Below are 22,817 nucleotides of genomic sequence, written 5' to 3'. Positions count from 1 at the left end.
TTGGTGCTGCAGGTGTAGTTGCTTAAGTTAACTGCACTCTAAACTACTCTTGTGCACTATTGTTCAAAAAGAGGAAGAAAACGTGATTTGGTGTATATAGTTCATGTTCATGTTTTCTTGATTCATTCTCCACATCCATGTAAGACTGGTATGAAGTGGAAGAACACACATATAGCTCATTGGCTCGAGTACACCTCAAGAATTTGTATTTCAAAGAATTCCTTTCTTTTTATTTTTACTGTGAATTTAAACTTTGTCTGAACAGTGAACGTGCTTAGAATAATGATGTGCTTATTAGGTTGAAAAAAGAACAAGCTTTTAATAGGAAAAAATTATCACAGGGCAGGCAGCAGGGGATTTCATTAGCATTTATAGATTGCTAAACTGCAATTTAAAAGTCACATTTCCATCTAAAATTTTTTTCCACAGTAGTCATAGAGGGAACATTAAAAAGCATCTCTTTAGTCTGTTTACCATTTTTCAGTAGTGTTTAAAGTCATTAAAATTGCAGGAATTGTCTGCACAGGGTACGCTTCTTAGCTGCCATTGGTCTTAGTGGGAGTTCAGTACATTCAATAAATATTTGTTCTGGAAATCCTACCACGTATGGACCTGACCTCTGCTTTTGGACATCTTTGAAAATCTGGCCCTTAGGACAGCTAACAGAGTTTCCTGTCTTTGACCGTTTCTCCCTTATCAGTTCCTCTTTTACTCTGCTTGGGAAGGTCCATCAATCCTGAAAAGGATTTTGTCATCATTCCTGCACCTGCAGTTCATCTCTGTCGAGACACATAGGCTAACAGAAGAGACTTGGCCTTGTCTTTTCACATAGTATCGTAGTTCTTTTCTACAACAGCATAAGTAGTTCTTAGAATAATTCTTTCCAACCATAAATGTTTAAGTGCTACACAAGGATTAGTGTAATTAGCTTTGCATTTGGAAATGGCAGTGCAGAGATGTGCAGTGACTTGCCTGCAGTTAGCAGCGCAGGAGGAAGCGGTACCAAGTTTGGAGCCCTTCTTCAGCAACTGCAGCTTTCGAGTGCTTGATCTACCCCTGAAAAATACCCAGACCACAGTCTTCTAAAAGTAATGGTTTGGTGCTTAAGCAGCATGAGTCATGTTCTGGGATGCTGGCAGTGTTTCTTTGTGATATTTCCGTTTCGCATTCAGCTTCAGGGGCTCAGCGGGGGCTTTTGGTCTGGTTACCATATGAAGTTCACCGGGGTGACAAGCAAAAGGAGCTTAATGTGCTTATGTTATTTTTATCTATATTAGTAGTTTGTGATGGAGACTATTTCTGCTTTGCATAAAGACACCAAAATAATGTATTGAGCTGTAAGCTAACTGGAGATGCCCGGGACTCTTTGCAGCAGAGTAGCTCTAGCTGTTGGATGTTGTTGTTTTGATTTCACTGGGGCTAAGGTTTGCTCCTGGTCACATTGGCTAGCAGATGGTTCCTCCAAGGATCAGTTGGCCAACACTTCCCCTCAGAACCCCCAAACATAGGGTACGTTTCCCCCTAGGATTCTAAGATCCCTTCACTTGAGCACATCCAAAAGACTCCCAGAGAACACTTGGGATTCTTCACCTTATCTTCAAAGTAAGATTCTCAAATCTCCTTGCAGCACACTGAGTCCTCCTAGTCAGGGCTTGATTTAGAGAAAGAACTGCTATCTGGGGGCCATATAGGCCTGTTAGCTGGGAGAGCAGCTGGTTGAAACAGGAATGTCTTCCTGCAGAGTCAGTACAAATATCTAATCTTTGTCACTTTTATGTGCAGTCTGTTTATATTAGCTGGTGATGTGAATTAGATGCTGGCATTTCTGAAATGTTCCTACAGATAGGCTGAAACTGTTGTTAATTTTGTTACCTTTTCTGTCCTTAGCTCATCCCATGTATTTGAATAGCTGCATGTTATACTCAGGGGACTCAGTAAACATGTCTCCAATCAATCGCTGTTTGTATGATCTCTGTATAAATATGTCTAGAAAGAAGTGAAGGTGAAAAAAATGTAAAAAGGCCACGTAAGCCACAGAACAATATGGATAAGAGGATGACAGTACTTTGAATAAATGCAGACTGGGAGTTTCTAATCATTAGCAGTTGAGATGGAAAAGCTTGTCGTAGCTACATTAGAGGTATGCCATATCATGCCTGTTTTTCAGTGTTCACTGTATTGGGCAAGCATGACTAAACTTGCTCACTGTATGGATTACACACTAAAATTCCTATACAAGAGCCAAAACCCCCACACTGTGTGGTTTGGAGAGCAGACGGCTCCTGAAATGCAGGTTTGGACACAGCATTGAATGCTGGGTCGATGTTTGATTCAGAAAGCCTTATTGACTTGTTTCTTCCAAATCCAACAATCGGGCTTTATTCAACCACCGCTGCACCAAGTGTGGTCCTGTTGAGTTTCATGGCCAGAGCCTCACAGGCTGCACTTGAAAAGTTTGAGGCTGGAGTGGTTGAGAAGCCATGCAAGAAGCAAGGCTGGGGCAGCTCTGAGTTGGCCAAGAGGAGCTCACTGGGTTTTCTGCAATATTTGCCATTCATGCTATCTCACTTACCCGACTATGGTTCCCTTTGGCACTATTTCCTTCTGTCCAGCAGCAGTATCAGCACTTCATTATGTTGTGAAGCATTCGGGGTATAAATTAGTAGGGAGAAATTGCTTGAAGTGCTTAGGCAAACGCTTCCATTTTGTTGTGGGGACATGTTTCTTTGTAAGAAGGCTAGAAGCTTTAGCTGAAAATAAAATGCTGATACTTGTAGCACTGGAATAATAGAAAACTGGAAGTAAATACTGCGTGCCCATCTTTTTATTTATTTATTTATTTATTTTTATTATTCTTTTTGCAGTGGGTAGAAATAATGTGGTTTTAATAAAAATGAATGCAAATGTAGAGTAATAAGCAAGCAGATTTAGTGCTCTAAATTGTTTAATGGCTCTCTGACCATGGCTGGAACTTCAAGTTGATGGTACTTCAGTAGTAGCTGGAAATGGGTTTGTGCTTAAGCCCTAGAAAAAGTGGAAAGTGCTCGCTACTGTGACTTTTGGATTACTTTTTAACATGTTTTGCAGTAAAGGTAGCAAATTTTGTACTTAGTAACTGGATGAATGTTATTTTGTAGTTGAGAAACTTGTAGTAACTTGGTAAGGAAGTAACATCATCTTCCTCAAGAGAGAAATCTTCCTTGAAATCTTCAGTAACAGACAAAAATAATTTTACTAGCAGTTCCCTTTCCAGCCCTCCTGCAGTTTCTTCATTCAGGGTGAACCTATAAGTCATCTCTGGGGAGACTGAAGTATATTTCAGTCTATGTTTGCATACAGTCCATTCTTTACTATTAGCCATGACGTCTGAAATTCTGTTGTCATCAGTGGGCTGAGGCATCCACTGCGTTAACATCTGGAATTGTGCTAAGAGCCTTTCAGAGAACTGAATATTGCTTTTATTACAGGCCAGCTGTCAAATGTCAGCAGAGGGGACTTGTCCTGTATGGGGCCTTGGGCAGCTTGCTCTGGTATTAGATATGGAGGTTGGTGGCCCTGCCTGCAGCAGGGGGTTGGAGCTTGGTGATCCTTGAGGTCCATTCTGACCCAAGCTGTTCTACAATTCTATGATAAAATGGGGACAATATAATTATTTTTCGCATTTCCTCATGAAGCAGATACAAAACAGCAACTAGCTCACTGGATAATAGCAGTTTTAAGTAATCAAATTTGCTTTCTAATATGTACCTCTGTTGCTTTCTCTTTTTTGGCTGCTAACTGTGAGCAACTGAAAGCACGAGTCAGTTTATTTTTCATTCCTTGTAATTAGTGTTTTCATGTTCGCTGTATGCACTAAAACATTCGTAACAGTTTTGGGGTGATTTAAAAATACAATGTTTTTAATGTATTCATTGATACTGAGAAAAAGTTTGTCCTCTTTCAAATGCTGACAAATAGAGCTTAAGTTGCTGCTGTCTGAGGAAGGACTTCTCTTACCCTTTCCTAAATTGCTACCCCCCATGAATCAAACACAAAAATAAGAGGAAATGAAGACCACCGAGAACATCAGATGAAACGCTCCGTGTCCCTTTCCCACGATAACAGGAAACAAGATTCAGAGAGGAATGGGAAGGATGTCAGGGAGGTGGCCTATAACCCTTGAAGATGTACAGCAAATCATTTAGGCAATTGAAGGGACACTTGGTGTGGGAAGGGACTGCAGTAGCTGAAGACGTACATAGAGAAGTACACAGAAGTGTGACCAAGTAGGACAGTAGTGAGAAGTTACAGGCATAATGAAGGAAAGGGTACAGAAATTGCCTCCATGTGAGAGATGACCTGAAGAAAATGCTATTTCTTATGGTTTTTTTTTTGTTTGTTTGGTGTGTTTTTTAAATAAAGATTTCTAGGGAAATATATATATATATACATATATAGAAATCTAGGGAATATATATCTATATCTATATATCTATATATCTATATCTATCTATCTATCTATATATACACCTAATTGAGTAGAGGAGAAACCTCACTTTTATTTTTAATTCCAAGAGGAAGAAATGATTCGTGTCCAGGACTTCTCTGTAGGACAAGGTGTAGGTAAGGGAAAGCTGAATTTCATTTGTGGATTTTCATAGTGATAATGTAGTTGTTGTGGAAGAGTCTGAATGTCTTTACCTGACTTAAAGTAGGTGTGTGCTTGTAGCATCACGGTTGTGTTAGGAAGGTAGGTGGTAAATTTTAGCTGTTACAGTCTGCTTCAGTCCATTTCAGAATTACTAAAACCCACAAATCTTCCAGCTAGTTGCCTGATACCAAACTGTGTTTTTTTTTCTTCAGGACAAAAAAATTAGTGTCTCAATTTTCTGTACACTTGTGTGTTTATCATACAGGTAAGTCCAAAGCAAAATATATATAATCCTTCACGTCACCGTGGTTATTGTTTCATCTGCTGCTGCCACCTCTGCTACATAAGTGCAAAGTCTCTTTATTAGGCACTTTGGATGCTCTTTTCAGATTGGACAATTCAAGGATATTGCATGGGGGAGAAGCGGATGATGTGACATGGCTGCATTCTTAAGCTGTAACAATGATAAATTAGTAATGTTGCTATAGGATTTTGCAGTGAGAAGAACTCATTTTGTTCTTCACGTAGTGTACAAATGTAATAGCGTGGTTCTGGGCAATTCTGAGCTGAATTATGACTGGATTTGTTCCTTAGCCTGGTTTACTGGAACATATTAATGTGTAGGTACCAAATATAATTTCTTTTCTTGCCTGTGCAGAACATTTGTATTTGATTTATGTTTACTGACCCAAAATCTTGTAACAAATAAAAGAAGCAAACTATCTCAGTGGCTTTCTTTTTGATCTTTTTTCTTATCTTCATAAGTATTACTGCAGGCAACTCGGCTGGTACCTGCAGTAAATGGATGCTCGATGGCAAATATTCCTTTGCTGTCTTACCTGCCTATGTGTCCAGAGCCCAGCTGACAGTACATGCTTATTCACAGGGGCTGTTGTCACAGCGGAGACTTAAGGGACATTGGCTGTGATGAAATGTGGAACATTAAACACTCTTTTTTGGTATATCCGCCCACCCGATTTGCTTCTGTTCTGAAAGTGGAATCTGTTCATCTTTGTTGTTTTGAAGTGAGTTCCTGAATTTTTAGAGGACAGCCTGTAACAGGAGCTGAGAATGGAACCAAAACTCTGCTTTTTTAAAAACCAAATCATTTAGAATTCATCCCAGAACTTGTGATTTCTTTATTGTTTTCCCTTATTCAGTCTTTTAAAATAATTTCTGTTACTGCAGTTTGAATAAAGCTCTGATGCAGAATTGCATCTGATCCTTTGCAGTGAAGCAAGGGAAGAACAGGAGGAGAGATTGAGCTGAGAGATTTTTCTCTGCTCTGATCTCAGGCAAGCCTCTTAACATCTCAAAGGCTTAAGTTCCCTGCTTTACGTTGTGGGCTTGATATGTGTCCAGTGTTAAAGTTCTTCAGGTCATCTAGCAGAATTTGTAGCTTCTTAGGCATACTAGAAACCAGGCTAGAAGAAACAATTTATTTGGCCATTGAGTCTTAATATTTCTTCGCAAAAGTTTATCTATGAACTTCAGAAATTGTTGTCCTGGCATTTGGATAATGCCTTGTAACTGAGTTTACTCTGCATCCTATACAAGTCTAACACAAGGTATTTGACCAGATATGTCCAATTATGGTTTGAACTGTGCGATTTTGTGGTGGAATTGTCTTGTGGACGTGAGGTGCCCAACAAAGTGGCACTGGATACCACTTTAACATGATGGTGGGTATTTCAAGAGCATCTCTTTTGCTCTCACAATGGTTCAGGCATGCCATCTTCAGTGCGGGTGTGAACCGAAGTAACAGCACTAAGCTTGTGGTGCTGCTCTCTGACTGTGCAGAGAGAACTATCACTGTGCTTAAGATGTTACGAATGGCAGCTTTTAATGTTTTTGCCTTTAACAGTGTATTTGAAGTAGACATCCAAGTGATAGTGGATAAGCTTTTTAACTAATCCAGAGCTTTGTGGTAGTAATTAAGAAAATTAGTGGTGCCTGTTTTCATCAGAACTGAAAGTCACTGGAGGCATAATATATTAGAAATATGTAGCACCTAATTTTCCAACTCCAAATTCTTTTCTGAAAACTGGAATGTTCACCTTCTCATAGATATCTGTGCTTTATAAGAATTTTGCTTGTCTTTATTCAGTTAAAATAAAACTAAACACTGTTAGCTTTAGTACGTTTTTACTCAGTTGTGAGGAGAAATCAAATGCCAGATGCCAGCCAATGGACAATTGTGCAGTGATGAATGTATTTGCAAAGCAGCTTCTATAAAGTATGGAGGAGTTTCATTTCCTTGCCTAGTATTATGCTAATCTCTTGCATTTCATGGGCAAATGAGTCATGCACACAACAGGTTTCTAACATCAGGAGAGTGCAGCCATTTAGGACACAACTTGGCCACGCTGAACCTCCATAGCTTCACATGGGCCCAATTTTCAAGTGTGTCCAGGTCCCTCTGGATGACATCCCTTTAATTGTATCAACTGCACCATTCAGCTTAGTGTCATCAGCAAACTTGCTGAGGGTGCACTCATTCCCACTGTTGAGATCAGTGATAAAGTGCACCAATCCCAAGACTTACCCCTGTGGGATGCCATTCTGCACCTGCCTCCACCTGGACATGGAGCTTCTGATGGCAGCCCTCTGGCTATGACCACCAAGCCAATTCTTTATCGATCTCTGTAATACAAATCTTGAAAGGTTCTTCTTTAATTCAGGTAAATAATTGTAAACACTAAGTCAGAGACTCTGTTGGTACTTATTTTAAGGTGTGCATCTGTTGGCCATCCTGCAGCAATCCATAAATACTTGAACAAGTCACAGATGCACGTACACAACTGGTAGTCACTTTGTGTTGCATATTTGGCAATCAGTTGATTGAGTCATTGAATTGTTTTTTAAATCTGGGTACGCTGAGAGGTGTTGGTTCATACCTCCACACCCCTGAAATGTGGCCTCAACTCCCACTGCACCAGGATCCACCTCGAGTCATAAATGGCTATTGAAGGTTTATCTACTTAGGTAACTATCATTTTAATGAGTGTCTTCACTGAAGCCGACTTTTGATCATAAACATTCACCTTGTTAACAAACTTTTGCCATTCTGCTGTATTTATATATATCTATATTTTAATGTAGAGTAAATAAATTGTGTTCAAATTTACCACCTGTAGAGGAAATCTATACTGGTGCTGTTCTTAGCTCTGCTTTGCAGTGTATTTGTGAGTGAACATGACAGATACTATTTCCCAGTGTTTCATTATTGTGCAGTACTTCAAAGGATTCCCTTGTATCGTTTCATGTATCACGCAGTCCCCAAAACACTGTTTGAATATACATTATACATACAGCAGAAGGCTAATGCTGTTCTGCTGCATTGGTAGCCAGAAGGTCAGACACTAAAATTAATGTATTTCTGAATAATTCACATTTTGTATTAAGGTTGGTTTTTCATGGATACGACTTAAAGCACCACACTGGTTTATGGCTAATGTATTATATTTTTTTCCCTGTAAAAACAATGAGGGCCAGTTCCCTTCTCCTCGCAGGTAGAAGCATGCCTTGTAACCATTCATACCTTCAACAATAACAGGAAGCATAGGTGCAGTCTTGGATCTCAAACGTGAGCAGGAATTCTATGGAATTAAGGACACTTTGACAGGAATCCACTGGAGATTCTTAGGTCGGATTTGTCAACTTTTATTGATATTAACAATGTGTGCATCTGAAATAATTTTGAAAGGATTTTTGAGTAAAATTATTCTTTGAAGGAAAACTTTGTAAATTAGCTGGGTTCCAATATGCTTTTATTTCTCTTTGGAGAACAGTTGAGTAGAATTATCTTTGGATTAAATGTTTTTTGAAGTTTTTTTTCCAATGATACAGAATGGATTAAAAGAGAGCTTACTAAAGCACTGAGACATTAAGATTATTATTATTATTTTTTTAAAGAAGGAATTCTTGCCTTCTCTCAATTACAAAATGATTTTCTCATATGAAAACATCAAACAAACTTAAAAGGGCAAGATTACCCTTAGCAATGCAGTACTTCTCTGACTTTTCTCTTGCTGGATAAGCAGCAGTAGAGGAGAGAAATGGCATCCCTTCTCATGTCCTCTGCTACCATTTTTTCACTAGGGAATGGTTTTGTTTTTCTTGTGCTCATTTTTCATGGGTATTAACTTGCACCATAGTGTTCTCAGCACTTTGACCTTTATTTTATGTTTTGCTTTGGAGTTCATCAGAGCGGTGATACAACTTAAATACAGTTCTGCAAGATTATTTTAATTGAATGTTGGAGTAACTTTGTGTGCTGCTGTAACGGATTTTATTAGCTCGATCTGAAGCTTGGAAAGACTGTCCTATGTGGATTTCATAACCAAAAAAGTGACTGTAACATTCTGTTGAGCAGATCTCAGATCACAGTTCATTTGCTTTTGGCTTTAGGGAACCGAAGTGCAGCCGCGCCCCATGTTTGTGCTGCTGAAATATTTCTTCAGGCAACCTGTTAGAGCAAAAAATGACAAGTGACATAGTTACTGCTCCGAGTCACAGTCTAACCCTCTCCTGCAGGAATGTCCTTTTGAGTTACGGCCTTTTCTTTTCCTTTCCTGCGTACTGCGGTCCTGCCTTAGCACTGGATTGCATCACATCAGGCAAGCCTACGTGGATAGTGTTAGTAGATCTACAACAATAGCTCCATCACTAGATTTTTTCTTTTTTTTTCATACTCATTGGGAGGATGAAGAATAAAGGCTGATCAGGAAAGCTGTGCTGGCTTAACTGTGCAGGGTGCTGGCCTGATCAGCTTTCCTTGTTCTTCCTGTACACCTGTGTGTAGTTCTGTTCTAACATGGGGCCATCCAGTGGGACTGCCTCAGTTCACCTTTATTTTATTTGCTTGTAGGCAGAAACCCTGCTTATCTAAGCCTTTGTTTTGTTTTGTTCTGTTTTTTGTTTGCTAGTGTGCTCATGTGTGAGCTTGCATGCAAGAAGGAACAAGCTTTGCTATATCCATTATACTTGAAGTGGTGGAAGTTTCTATTGCAGACCAGTTTTTGTTGCAGCTTTCCAAGAGCAGCGCTCCTCTCCTTTCTGCAGAATACCCGCTAAGTGACACGGAGTACTGAAGCAAAAACTATGTTTATACAAGACCTAAACCCTATAAAGGCAGCAAGAAAGAACAATCTGTCAGTTGAGATATCAGACGAGACTGGTTTTATTTTTCAAATGTCCATTGGAGTTGTTTCGAGACATAGCTGATTGAGACAGAGAGCCTTACCCCTTGTCTGTAATTCACAGTCTGTGACAAGTGGAAAGGAAAGGAGCTGCTGGAGGTGGGGTTTGCCCATGGGTGCAGCCAAATCCTCGACAGCCAGCCGTGCTGGTTAGTGAAAGGTAATGTTTGAGCCGGGCCATAAACCTTGGAAAGGCAGCCATAGATCACAATTAAGGGTGTGCATTTTCTCAGTGCTGTCACTCCTCGGGGATGGAGACTGTAACTGTTTACCAAAGCCCATTTTTTGTCTTCGTAGCAGCGTTTAGGAAACCCAAACTGGGCTTATTAGGTGTATCTGCAGGAGAGAAAAAGGGGGAATTGTTGGTGTCTGGGCACCACTGGCAGGCTGGCTGCTGTGGTCAGAGAAGATATTTAATTTCAAAGGATAAAATACAGGATTCCTATTTTTTTTTAATTTATTTTTTTATTTTTTTATTTTTTTTAAATCTGAGCTTATCTGGTTTATGCCTTATCTAATTTAACTTATGAGAATTGTAAAATCAGCTACGTTAAGCAAACAATTTATTTTGTTTTAATTCCAGCTTCTCTTTGTTTTAATAAACCTTGGTTTTTGTTAGGATTACTGTAGTGTGGGTAATTTCACACAGATGTCTCCAAAGAGTAAGGAAAAATCCATAACTCTTTAAGAGAATAGCTGAAGGGAAAAGGATCTCTGGAACTGCTTTTCATTCCTGCACAGCCCTGGTGGCAGGGCTTGGATTAAAGCGGTGGGTCAGGAAGTCTGGCTGCATCTGACAGGCACAGGAACAGCACAGGAGCTGAAGCAAAAAGACAAAGAGCCAATGGCTGAGGCCTTAAAAAGTCTAAACTTTGAAGATGTTGAAGTCGTATAAAATGTAGGACTACTGAAGAGCATAGAGGTGGTTGAACTGGATGGTCTTAGTGGTCTTTCCCAATGATTCTGTGGGCAGTTCCTCTCCGTGACGTGGTTGGGATGCTTTCATCTTTGCTTCTTTTATGTTTGTTTTTTAATACTGTTGTGAGACACACGGTTATGTGAGATATGAGGCACAACAACCAGGTTGTGTTTTTTTTCCTTCCTTTCCAGCATCGTCAAACAAGATCAAGAAATCAGATATTTTAAGAGTCGAGTGTAATGTTATGAGGTATAAATGCTGTTTTCAGACAGTGTACATTTGGCCTGTAGACTTTGCTGTGGAGGTCATGCGGTTAAATATAGTGGTTCAACTTTCAGAAGGGGCTTCATAATATAAAAGCTAATAACAGTGGCAGCAAAGCATGCTTAGAGACAGGTAATCAAATCTCATGATTTAAGACATAAGCACATTACCTGAGAACATCTGAAAGCCCTCGTTCCTCTCTGTCACCTGCAAAGCCTTCTGCAATTAGCAGGGCTCATTGTGGGCATTTGTAGCGCCTAATTTATTTGAAGCATTACTACCAGCGATCGTTAGGGAGAGGATACAGCCTTTGTATTTCTCCATATATCAAGTGCTGCTGTGGAGCGCTGCCCGGCTTTGCTTGGCCGTGCTGCTGAGTGACACCAGCCTGCTCTCAAACAAAAGAGCCTGGTGACGTGGGGCTGCTGCCAGCACGGGAGCACCAAATCGCTGCAGATCAAAGGGATCATGAATCGGTTTTACATGCTGCTTTGGGATTCAGTTCGTCTCCGTATTTTGTAAATTGGTTGTAGTTGTTGGGGAACTAGAAGTGAACCTTGAGTTTCCAAGCGGCAGAACCTATGAGGAGTTCATGCAGAGTTGTATGGAACTCACGTTCCTCCTTTGTGAGTAAAACCTGTAGGTAGGAATTCAGATACTGTTTCTCTTTCTTCAGGATGCTGGGAAAGTAACATGTTTTAACATATAGAACCATGTCATATTTCCTCTAAATGAATCAGGGAAAGAGACAAAGAAAGCTTCCAGGTTGAAGGTTTGAATCATAGTGTCAGATTGATCCTAAGCGACTCAGAGTGCTTTCCCAGCATCCTCCCTAAAGGGAAGTCCATGGTGGGACTGAGTCTGTGCCAGGGCTGAGTCTCCTTGCTCAGCTGCTCACTTGCTTCTGTGGAAGGGAGCTGGTACCTGCACTTGCAGCCTATTTTCTGATCTATTTTACCTTTTGCACGTTTCTGCGAGCTCCATAAAAGTCAAGGTCAAACTGAAGGAACCCTTGTGAATAATGGGAGATGTTCAAATTGTTCAAGACAGAGACGTCAGCATTTAAGTATTCCATTACTTACACGATCGCAGCTTCTTTTTACTGTGCTTAAACTGTTTGGAAGTACTCACAGGAAGTGCATATAGAATTCAGGACTGGCTGAATCAATTCAATGGGCTGCATGTCACGAGGGTGCGACTGCGCATCCAGCAGTGCTGCAGTGTTTGGGTCAAAGTCCACAGAGTTAGAGAACGGGCCCCCTAAAGTCAGCGCAGATACCCCTTTCAGGGCTCAGTTTCTACTTGATCCAGGTATTCCTATAAAACGCTGGAGAAAATCCAGTAGCTCTGCTTTGTGCAGTTTCATTTTGCCAGGCTGCATTTATAAAAGATACCTTTCCTGTAATAAAAATGAAAAAAAAAAAATCTCTTGCGCTGCAGTTTTTTCCTTAATTAAAAACTCAATCTGTTGAGAAATAATTAATTCAAAATGTAGTCTAATTTTCAATTTGAATAATGTATATATCAGACATTGCTATTAATCAGTTGCCGTTTTCTAGGCAATATTAGTAGGGCTGTAATTGAAATTTATCCGTTCATATTTTTCCTCAGAAATAACAAATACAGTTACTTAAGCCTTTCTGAATGGAGAACACAACTGCATTTTTCTTGACTTTAAACAGATGGGGTAAATAAGACATCTTCAGTTATTCAGAGATGGCCATATGGAAACATATCGATGACATTTTTCATCCAAAAAAAAAGACAAAGTAAAACACCACAAACCATAATCTGGTGGCTGCAGCCCTTGAGACGTGAGAAATACAGGAGGACTTTAAGCTAGGTGAGCTCAAGCACTGATGAGAACAGGGGGCCTTTCTGAGCGTGGCCGTGCGATTTAACTCCAAACATGTGCGTTGCTCATCCTAATCTCACTTTATCTTCCATGGAGGGAAATGGTTAATTTTAGGGCTTAATTCATCTGACCTATATGCGGTGTCTGCTCTGCACCAAGATGGATTGTTGCGCTGGGTAGATCGTGTCAAGGGTGAAGGCAGTGTGGAGTGATTGGCTCACACATAGATGTCTGCACTTAATCCTTTTTATTTTTTTCTTCCTCTCCCTTATGTTGGAGGTTACATTAACGAAATAATGGATTTGCTGTAGGGTGAAAGACAGATTGGCAGTGTCTGTGTAGTTGTCCTTCAGCACCTACCCCTGTGGTGCCAGAGACTTCGGGTCATGTGAAGAGATATGAGAGTGATTCCAATGCATGTCAGATAGGGCTGGTGCATTTCCACACATCTTTTTGCTACCAATAGAGCAGCATTTTTTTCTAGGGAGAGAGCTGTGTTAAAAATCATGTTCTTTCAATGTTCTTCTCTATTCTGGAGTAACCATCGACTTCACTGGAAGGATCATAAAGCGTTTGGATTGGGAGCATTCAGCAGCCTTGCCAAAAGTCGAATAAACATTTCTTGATTTAGGGAGATGAAGTTTCAAATGCGCTCCTCTGAGCGATCGAGCTATGGAAAAAGTATTGGTTTGTTTGTCAGCGTTATTTCCTGTTCTTGAGTTGCTTAATGTGTGCTCGCTTTTGTAACACAGAACACAGGGAAAAGAATTCTCGGTCTTTCTTTCTATCAGAAAACAGTGCTGTTTTCAGGGAGCTGTTACCTCAGCAAGTGTGTAGTTGTGGGCTGCAGACACCTCTCTGAGCACTGCAGCAAGTTGAGGGGAGGAAGTGTTACTGTTTTGTTTTGTTTTCTGTGTATTTCAGTATTTGGTGTCTTCATAGAAAGAGATGCTGCTATGCAAAAGTGCGCTTTAGTGGAGTTTATGCTCTTCCCTTTGGAAACCAGGTTTTCAGCCTTCCCAGCATGTTCGGGGATAAATCACGGCTTTCTTCTCTGAACAGGTTTGGTAACTTTTGCTGGCTGCATTTTTTCCTAAGCAATTATACTTTGGGGCCCTGCATTACAACTTCTACCTCAAATTGTTTTTATAGAGCAACTGGCAGAGCTGCTGAGTGAGGGTTTTTTTGGTGCTTTCCATTTGGTGCTCTCTCCTCAAACACTTCTGCTTTTATTAAATGCTACCTGGTTAGCTGCTACCTAGAACAGACATGTCACGTGTTGGACTTTTTGCTTAATACTGAATTTATATTTCCATGTGGAAAGTGCTAGTGAGAAAGTATTCTAGCTATTTAATCTATGGGAAGTGGATGAAAGACTGTTTGCAATGCAGTCATTAAATCTATTCAAAACAGGAAGCACAAAGAAGGGGAAGAGAAATGGAAGTGCAAATGTAACTGCCTTTTTTCTTTCTTTCTTTCTTATTTTTTTGTCATCTTGTGGTATTATGTAGATCCCCAGCCAGATGGCTACTGGCTGTAAGCTGTGTGTGGACTCGCAGGATTTTAACTCCTCTGTTGGTCTCCCATCTGTCATAAACTCAGAAGCTGCGGTCCAGAGACTGACGTGAATATCAGTGGCTTTTTAGCACACAAACAGTTACACCCAAAGGCTGCAGAAATAGCACGAGCTCTAACGAAGACAGGATGGTGTCCCTGTGACAGCCCCGCTGTTAGACTCGCAGGGAGGTCAGCTGTGGTCAGTTCAAACCGGTGCTTTGAACGGAGGGTGGCCGAGGTGGGGGCAGCAGCCTGCGGTCTGCAGCAAAAGATTTCTTCTGTTGTTGGAGATTTAAAACCCACAGTCGGTTTTGGTAAGAAATTTCATGTCTTAGGATAGAAAAACAGACAGTCTTAAACAGAAAAAGTTGGTCAAAATAAGAACCTCTCCAACATGGAAAGAATAGGCCTAAAGCAATTAGAAACATTTAACTCTTTCTTCACTTACAAATGACCAGTGCAGTATTCTCATCTTCTTCCAGCATGTCATCACATGATGCACTGTGTCTCTGTTGGTGGAGGAGAAAACAGTGGGTAACTTCTCAGATTTTGTGATATACAATAGAAGGATGCACTGGTCACTTAGATGATGGATACCTGCTGGGCCTCATAATCACTAAGACAGTTAAACTTGCTTCCTGGAAATAAGAGAAGCCCTCACGCTTTAAGTCATGTTGTTATAAAATAAGCAAAAAAGAGCAATTAAATTAAGCCTTTATGAAACAGGCTTGAACAAATGAAATTAAAACAGGGGCTGAGCACGCTCTAAGCTCTAGAATTATCTTAGCAGGTGAGCACATTAAAAGAGATGCATATGTAAGTCTGTAAGGAAACCACTGTTACTGTGATGTCTGCCCAAAATTGTATTTTATTTTCTTTATTACTGGATTTGACTTTGGTGAGAATAAACATGACATCCCTGCAAGGGTGTAACTAAGGAGAAACCGTCTGCGGTAAAGCAATCTGGTAACCCAGCTTCAAAAACTCAGCTGTGAACAAATTAACCTTCCACCATGTGCTTGGTTCTGTAGAACAGGGAGTAGCTGAGGAGGGTCACAACGTGTCAGTCCGTGACCTGTAGTGCTGGGGCAGCGGCCAGAGCTAAGTACCTCTTTCAGCTTAAAGCATCACAGCTGGGGCTGTGCTGGGCTGGTGCTCTGGCAGCACAGCAGGCTCTGTGCCTTCTGCCTGGCTGTAAAGAGAAGATGCTGATCGAAAGACTTGCCCTGCATTGTAACACTGGAACATTGTAATACTCTTGCAATTTTTCCTATTAAGATGAAAATATTTTCACAGAACTCAGAGTAGGAGCCATGCTTCATGAATGATATTTTCTGTTAGAGTGATGGTAGAATTAGATAATTTTTCTGGGCTTTACCTTGGGTTGATAGACTCAAGAATGGTTCTTCAGTCTTTTCCTATGCTTTCCTCAGTTTCCGTCACCACATACATTCAGTCTCTGTGTCAGAGCTCTGGCTTATTCCTCTGCACTGAGGTTAAAGGAGTAAAGTCACAAACCAGTCAGCTGTTGGCACTGAAATAATCTGAAAATGAAGCCCTGCTTCTGCTGACAGAATTATTAATCCTATGTTTGTGTGCCTGAGGGAAGTGGAGGAGAAAAGGACAGTATGGTCCTGTTGCCTTTAATAAACCTCAGTCCTACATAATGGTATAGCAGGAAGAGCTCTTAAGTGTTCAGGAAGTAATTTTCTCCCTAAAGGGCCTTTGTAATCTGCTCTGTATCATTGCCATCATCATCAGTGCTTGAAGAAATGGGTTTCAGATGCACTTGCAAGAGGAGATACAGATTGTAATGTTGCAAGTGAGAGGTATTCTAGTCCTGCAGAACATTCCTATCTCTCTGGCCTCTAGCTTCAGCATACACCATGGACTTGCTTGCAAATAGGATAGCAAACCATTGGTCAAAGTAATAAGTTTTCTATGCAAGTAATGTGGAGCAGATATAAAACGTAAGAATCACGATGAAGTGAAATGGATTTTCTGTAACAAAAAATTGCATAATTTAATTCACCCCCAGCTGGTCCCAGAAGAGCCTTGAGAAGAATTCTCTATATTAAAAAGTAAAGACATATGTTGTAAGTTGGCTTCAGGTAAGAGAAGATGAGAAATAGGTGTTGGAAGCATCTGGGAGTCATAGGTAGTCAAAAGTATATCAAAAGAGATCACATTAGTTCTCCCAGTGTAGAGTGTAACTCAGAAGGAAGCTGCTCGACAAATTCAAGGTTGCAGTCTAAGGCAGCATGTGCTGGGGGAAGTTTTTAGACTAGAAATACCTACTTGCCAACATCTCCCATGCCATCAGCCGCACCAAGAGCTGGTTGGAAAATGGAGGGATGTAATCCTCCTGCCCTCCTTACTGTCCCTTTAGCAACTTGTAGGAAGGAAATGCTAACTTGTAATGGTAGGACAAAGCTTTCTTGATGCCAGTTGTTATCTGGGTTTGCTGAGGAACTGGCAACATCCAGGGTTCGACATATGTTCATCACCTGACCAATTTCTTTGATAGATCTTTATTTCTTCCAATCATTTCTTGGCTTTTAAGTTTTTCTTTTCTGTTTTGTTTTTCAAAACTTCTTTTTGGTCACTTTTCCACTTTTCATTTATCAACTATTGAAGCAAAGATAAAAAGAAAAGGGTCCTGATTATATTCAGCTGTTTTCCATTAATGATTTGTTTACTTATGAATCCTGTTTTTTGGAACTGTACATCAGTTTCTTGAAGGCCGTTGTTCTCACATGTCTGTAAACTGTCCTCAGGGCAGGCTTCATCCTTGTCTGGACATGAACAGTTTGGGGGGAAAAGTTGAGGGCTCTGTGAAGCAAGTACGTACACACAAAGTAAATTACCTGCTTTTAAGTTTTGTTGTAAAAACCAGAATTTCAGTGGGAAAAAAGACTCAGCGTGGATCTTTGAAATGGATAGGGATTAAGGCTTCACTAAGGGATGATGATAGACTTGGTTTAGGGCAAGATGAGAGAAAGGCTGTCTTGAAATGTGCATAATTAGTATAATTAAGACTTCGTGTACTGTGTATGAAGGACAGAACATATTCAGTAAATATACTTCAGAGGATACTTTTAAACTAGATGTTTACGGACAAGATGAAAATACACTCAAAAAAACAAAGCAGAAAACACCAAAAAAAAGCCCACCAAAACAGAATAAAACAAGTGAGGTGAGAACTTGGGAAAAGGCTTCCAGTTCTACAGTATATTATTCATTCTGTTGATCGTATTTTGATGAACTGTCCCACAGCTCCAGGAGCATTGCATGAAACTTTCAGTTCCATTCTATCTGACATTCACCTTGAATTTCAGAAGCGGGATCGAAAGCTCAGATTCTACAATTTGATCCTCTCTCTGCCTTAAAGTTTCTTTTGATTAAAGCTGTAAAAGCCTGTAAGCTTGTAAGCTTTGGCACTGTTTTTCTTTGGCTCATCTTACCTGCATTACAGATCAATGTGTTTTAACTCTGTGAGTTCTGAGTGTATTTCAGTAGGTTTCCAGGTCTGGTGAGCCTGAATGTTTTGGGCTTGAAGTTGGCAGCCTCGTTTGTTCTGAATGGCACTTATTCATATGGTATCAGCTTTCCCTGAGATGACTGTCGATGAGTTTCCTTTGGGTTGGTGCTGCTCGTGGCCTGACTTCTGGAGGAAAATGCTTGTGCCTGCCTAATGTGCTGACTTCTGGTTTTAGAGGTTGTTTAGTTGTGCTTTTATTTATGGAGAGGGAGAGGCCAAAGAGAATAACTTGGGAAGAAACGAGTTCAGACAGTCTTCTGTTTTGTTAAGGGGCAGCAAAAATTGATTCAGCCGCCTTTTGTCAATAAAAATATAGCCTGGTAGAGGAATATTTCTTACAAACATCTGAGAGTGAAGTTGTACTGCTAGCATCAGAATCCCTATTTGTAGTTTAAGGATAATGGCAGTTACGTGTAGTTCAGAGAAGGAGAGGGGAAGAAAAAACAGCTATTTGAAACATTACATCTGCAGAAAGACAACATCCACTCTTTATTTTACCGTATGTCTTATATAATCTGAAACAAATTTACATTTTCTCGGGATTTAGCTCTTTTCCATACATTGCCGACTCTTTAACCTGGGAAATGTGTGTCTTCTTTTATTAGTGTGAAACTGACTTCCTGTGGAATTACGTCTCCTGGGAATATACTAGGAAAAATCACTTATTTTTTTATGCTATCATATCTTATCTATTTTACCTTATTTTCTGAGGGGGAAAATGTGTTGCATCAGTACAGCCGAGACTCACAGAATAACTGAGCTCCTTAGGCTTTAGAAAAGAGAGGAAGATGATGATCAAAAGATTGCTTTTGGAGGAAGAGCTGCTCTTCTTATTTACATTTCTGACCATTTTCTAATATGTCTTCCACCTCTCGGTTTGGTAGAGACAGTTGCAGAATCAAAGTGGTATCTTTTTTAGCATCCATAAGAAAGTTCTAGCCCTCACCATCAGCCTTCTTTGGCTGTGATTTTTCCCCTTTTACGACCAAGTGAATATTAAAGCCTGTCAGGATGCATAGCTGCATTAATCATCTTTGCTGGCTACAGCCAGGAGAGTGGACAGGAAGTATCTATTTACCAAGGGCTTGTCTATGCAGGGAAATAGATCTGCTCATTAAGCATTAACTCCTTCTATGGATTCTTGGGGAGTTTTCCCTGTTTTAGTTCTGGGCTGCTTTGAAAAATGAAGAATGGGATAGTGGATGTAGTCAGACTGCAGAAAGCCCATATTATTAGCATGATGTGTGGGCTCAGACTTTGTCCCCATGTGTGTCACCTAAACTTTTGTAACTGACCCACTTCTTGCTCTTTTGTCTGTGGTAGAACATCTTAATTTTGATTACTCCCAAAGTAAATAAGTTTGAAGCATACTCATTATTTTTCAAGCACGATAGTGGACAAGAAATGTTGTCATCACCTTGTATGAACCATCTACTGTCTGGGGATGATGAAGTTGGCTGGGTGCTTTTGAATAGAAAACTTATGTGAAGAAAGATGAGCAGCCTTGAAGTGTACAACTGGTACAAGTACCCTCATCGTGGAAATCAGGGGCTTTGTTACTCCCGCAGTTAAGCTTACTTTCATGAGGAAGTTGCATCACTTTAACGAGCTGTATTTTAAAAAGGAGCTATACGAGTGTAACTTCCATTGCGAAAACTCTTTGTTTAGTGTAGCTTAGTATTCTTAAGTAAACCTTAGGCAAACCGCATTATGCTGCTTTTTAACTGAAATTGCATTAGTTCAGAAGCTTGCTGAGTGCATTAACAGTATGCTCATTTTCAGTGCTGGTATTTTTTTCGTGCAAGCAAAAATTTGCATCCTTCTTGTTTTGATATTCCACTTTTAACTTATTTTTGTTACCAGCTGTAAAATGAAGGATCACTCACCATGTATTTAATACATAGCAAAAATCTGAAATTTAAAGCAAAATATTGCTTATTTTAAAAGACAAACACGGAACCAGGGCACATGAAAATTGTATTGATACAGATATCTAGGTGAAAATACAAGATGTGCTTCAGCTTACCTACGCACACCTGAAAGTTGGTAGCTATATTGCTAGTAAGAACCTGGGCTCTTTGCTTTGATTATCTTCCTTTCTTTGGCAGTTGTGTTCTTCTTCAAATCCATATTTCTAGATAAAATTCTATTCAGTGAATTCTGCCAGGTAGGAACGAAGGGTCGTTTCCTTCCAGTTTTTAGGACAGCTTTCACTATTGTGTGTGAAATTCCTGGCTGGGGTTGGTTTGAGGAATAGTACAATGCAGGATTACATCTTAGTCTTGTTCATATATTTGTATTAGGTAGCAAACAAAATGACTTTGACAGTCTTTAGTTGGAGTTTGTGATTATTTCTCTTTCAGAGCAGCTGTTGTTGCTTCACCCCAGGTTTTGTTATACTCTGTTTACGCTGACTTGCTCTTGTGCTTTCTTAGAAGTTCTCTTTGTGGGATGGAGGCCTCACTGCTTCAACATTTGTGTCAAGTTCCTTTTAGCAGGGTGAGCTAAGTAAACAAGAAAGTCCACATTTGGTTTCAAAAGAGAGTTCAACTATTTGAATGCTGATGACTCAGAGCTCTGAGCTTAAAAATTCAAGTATCATATGCCTTAGCCTCAGTGAACGATACTGAAATACAATAAAAATGAACTTTTGCTCTCAGTTGTTCTAGGGAGGAAAGACTGAAATGTTTACCCTCCCACTAAACTGGAGATGAAAGATGTATTTTAATTGTCAGTTGTAAACCTGTAGAACTTCAGAGCACAACAGAGATCTGTATAATGTCCAGTGACCCCTAAATCTGTATCAGCTTCCAAATTCATGATCTGGACTTTAGGAGGAAATTCCTATTTAATGCAAGAACAAAGCACTAAACATTTGGAACTACTTGTACCACTGATACATATGGTTTTATACTTACTATAAAAAGTTAGCCTTTAAGAAATACTAGAGTCCATCACATTATAAAGTGCATATGTAGTTAAGTCTTCATCTAGGTTTCATAACCGCCCAAACTCATCCAGTCTCACAGCAGGAAAGCCACAAAAACCTAGGATTGAGCCTCGCTTCTTCCTCCTCTAGTGCCTCAAGTTTTTTTCACTGTGTAGCGTGGATGAAATAATAGCAAGCTCCGGGGATGCCGTGCTGAAAGGCAGAAACTAGCAGCTGAGCAGTGACAAGGATCAACTCCTTAAATTGTCTTTCCATTGCAATTAACTGCATACCAAATCTCAGCCAAATGGTGGCTCATAGCAGGGATGAAGTTTAACCTGTTTGGCTTTGCACTGAAAGGGATGAACGCCACAGGTAGCCTTGCTTGTAGTGAGCTACAAGCAGGAGATTTAACAAGCTACTACTTGTCAGCTCCTAATTAGCAGCTCCCATCAGAGCGGCAGCACCCAACTGCAGCGCCGTCTGCTTCAGTGCAAAGTCCAATTCATTAGTCAAAATTTTCAGTGGCGTCACATTTTGCTTGGGCGATAGAATTTATCAGCTAAAGCTTCAGATCTACCTGCCTTTCTGTTGTTTCTCTGCGTAGGAAGTTTCCAGCTAAACATAGAGTCCAGTAGTATCTGCTAAATTGGACACAGGCTGCAGGTCAAGGAGGTTCCTTAGGCTGAATCTCTAGACGTGCTGCAAGGTGATTTTTGTTTATTTTGTTTTCACTTGCAGTGCAGATTTCCATATCCGCCACTACTGCAACAGACAGCTGTAGAGCATTTGATTTGGCCGAGTGCGTGTCTAACGACTTGGAGCACTGCTGTTTTGACAGTAAGTCTGGTTTGCCGCTGCTCTAACATTGCCACTGCATGGCAATGCACACTTTGCTAGGGGCTTTACACAGCTTGAGGAGATAACCAGTGCTGTGTGCACTACGAGATAAAGAGCAGTTTGCTGAGCCTGCCTGTTCACCCCTCCTGATTAGTAAGAAACACGTGTAATAGTTAGCTCTTGAGGAAAGTTGTGCACAATTAAGAGGTGTACTTTTTGAAATAGCACATTCAAGAGGGAATTAAAAGATAGTAAAACCTTACTCAGATTACACCGAGGAACAGCGGGGGAGCTGAAAATGGAGAAAATAAATGATTTGCTTCGGGCCCTGTTGTGAGTGTGTGTGTGATCTAAGCGTGTGAGCTGGCATGTCAGGCACACCAAACATCCTTTATAAGGAGAATCCATACAATCTGCAGATCCCAGGGATGCCTGCAAAACTTGAGAAAGGTCCTGCTGATATAAATTGTTAGGTTTTTAGCAATCTTTTGTTTTTCAGCCTTTCTCTAAGAAACTGCATGCTACCGTAAGCTTGTTAGCTTACATCACAGAGATGGTATGAAACATATTTTAATATGGGCAGGGAACACCACTGCTAAAATAACATGTTGGCTTGCAAAACACGGCTGGAAGATTAATGTTTACTTCAGTATTGAAAGAAACGCTGTAGCAAAAGGTGAGGATAAGAAACATATTCAAGAATTTCTCTGTAAAAATACACATTTAATTTTTATCATTTTAGAGCATCACTGGAGCTCAAACTTCTTTAAAACACTGCATGGATGAATCAGCCTCTTTCAGTACATAAGCTCTAAGGCATAGATTTGTACACAAACATGCACTGGAAATGTATGCTTGTCCTGTTGTGTTCACATGTGCACCCACTCGTAAACAAAAAATCAATGGTGACAAATATAGATTTTAGAATCTAATGTGTCTCCCATTAAACTTCCCATCATTTATATGATGCTATTGTGTACGTTGCAGAACTGGGAGCCTTTCCTGTTGCTTGGAAGTAGTGCTGCACAGCAGTCTGACAGGTTATTTCTCAGACTTTCTAATAATGTAGAAGAAGGCTTAAA

The 22,817-nt window shown here is 40.2% G+C and overlaps 1 protein-coding gene across 5 annotated transcripts in view; it reads left to right on the top strand.

The window, feature by feature from the left end:
• The window catches only part of ZMYND11 (zinc finger MYND-type containing 11), a 100,826-nt gene that overhangs the window by 14,006 nt on the left and 64,003 nt on the right, over positions 1-22,817 (top strand). For 2 of the 5 annotated variants that reach the window (XM_072327555.1, XM_072327557.1), the window contains exon 2: positions 21,637-21,735. The exons of the other annotated variants lie outside the window; for them this stretch is intronic. The gene's annotated coding sequence lies outside the window, so the exon portion shown is untranslated. The remainder of the gene's footprint in view (positions 1-21,636; positions 21,736-22,817) is intronic. 5 annotated transcript variants of the gene reach the window in all.

Source organism: Excalfactoria chinensis, chromosome 2 (assembly GCF_039878825.1).
Source record: "Excalfactoria chinensis isolate bCotChi1 chromosome 2, bCotChi1.hap2, whole genome shotgun sequence".
Classification (NCBI taxonomy): domain Eukaryota; kingdom Metazoa; phylum Chordata; class Aves; order Galliformes; family Phasianidae; genus Excalfactoria; species Excalfactoria chinensis.
This window is presented reverse-complemented; position numbering and strand designations above follow the sequence as displayed.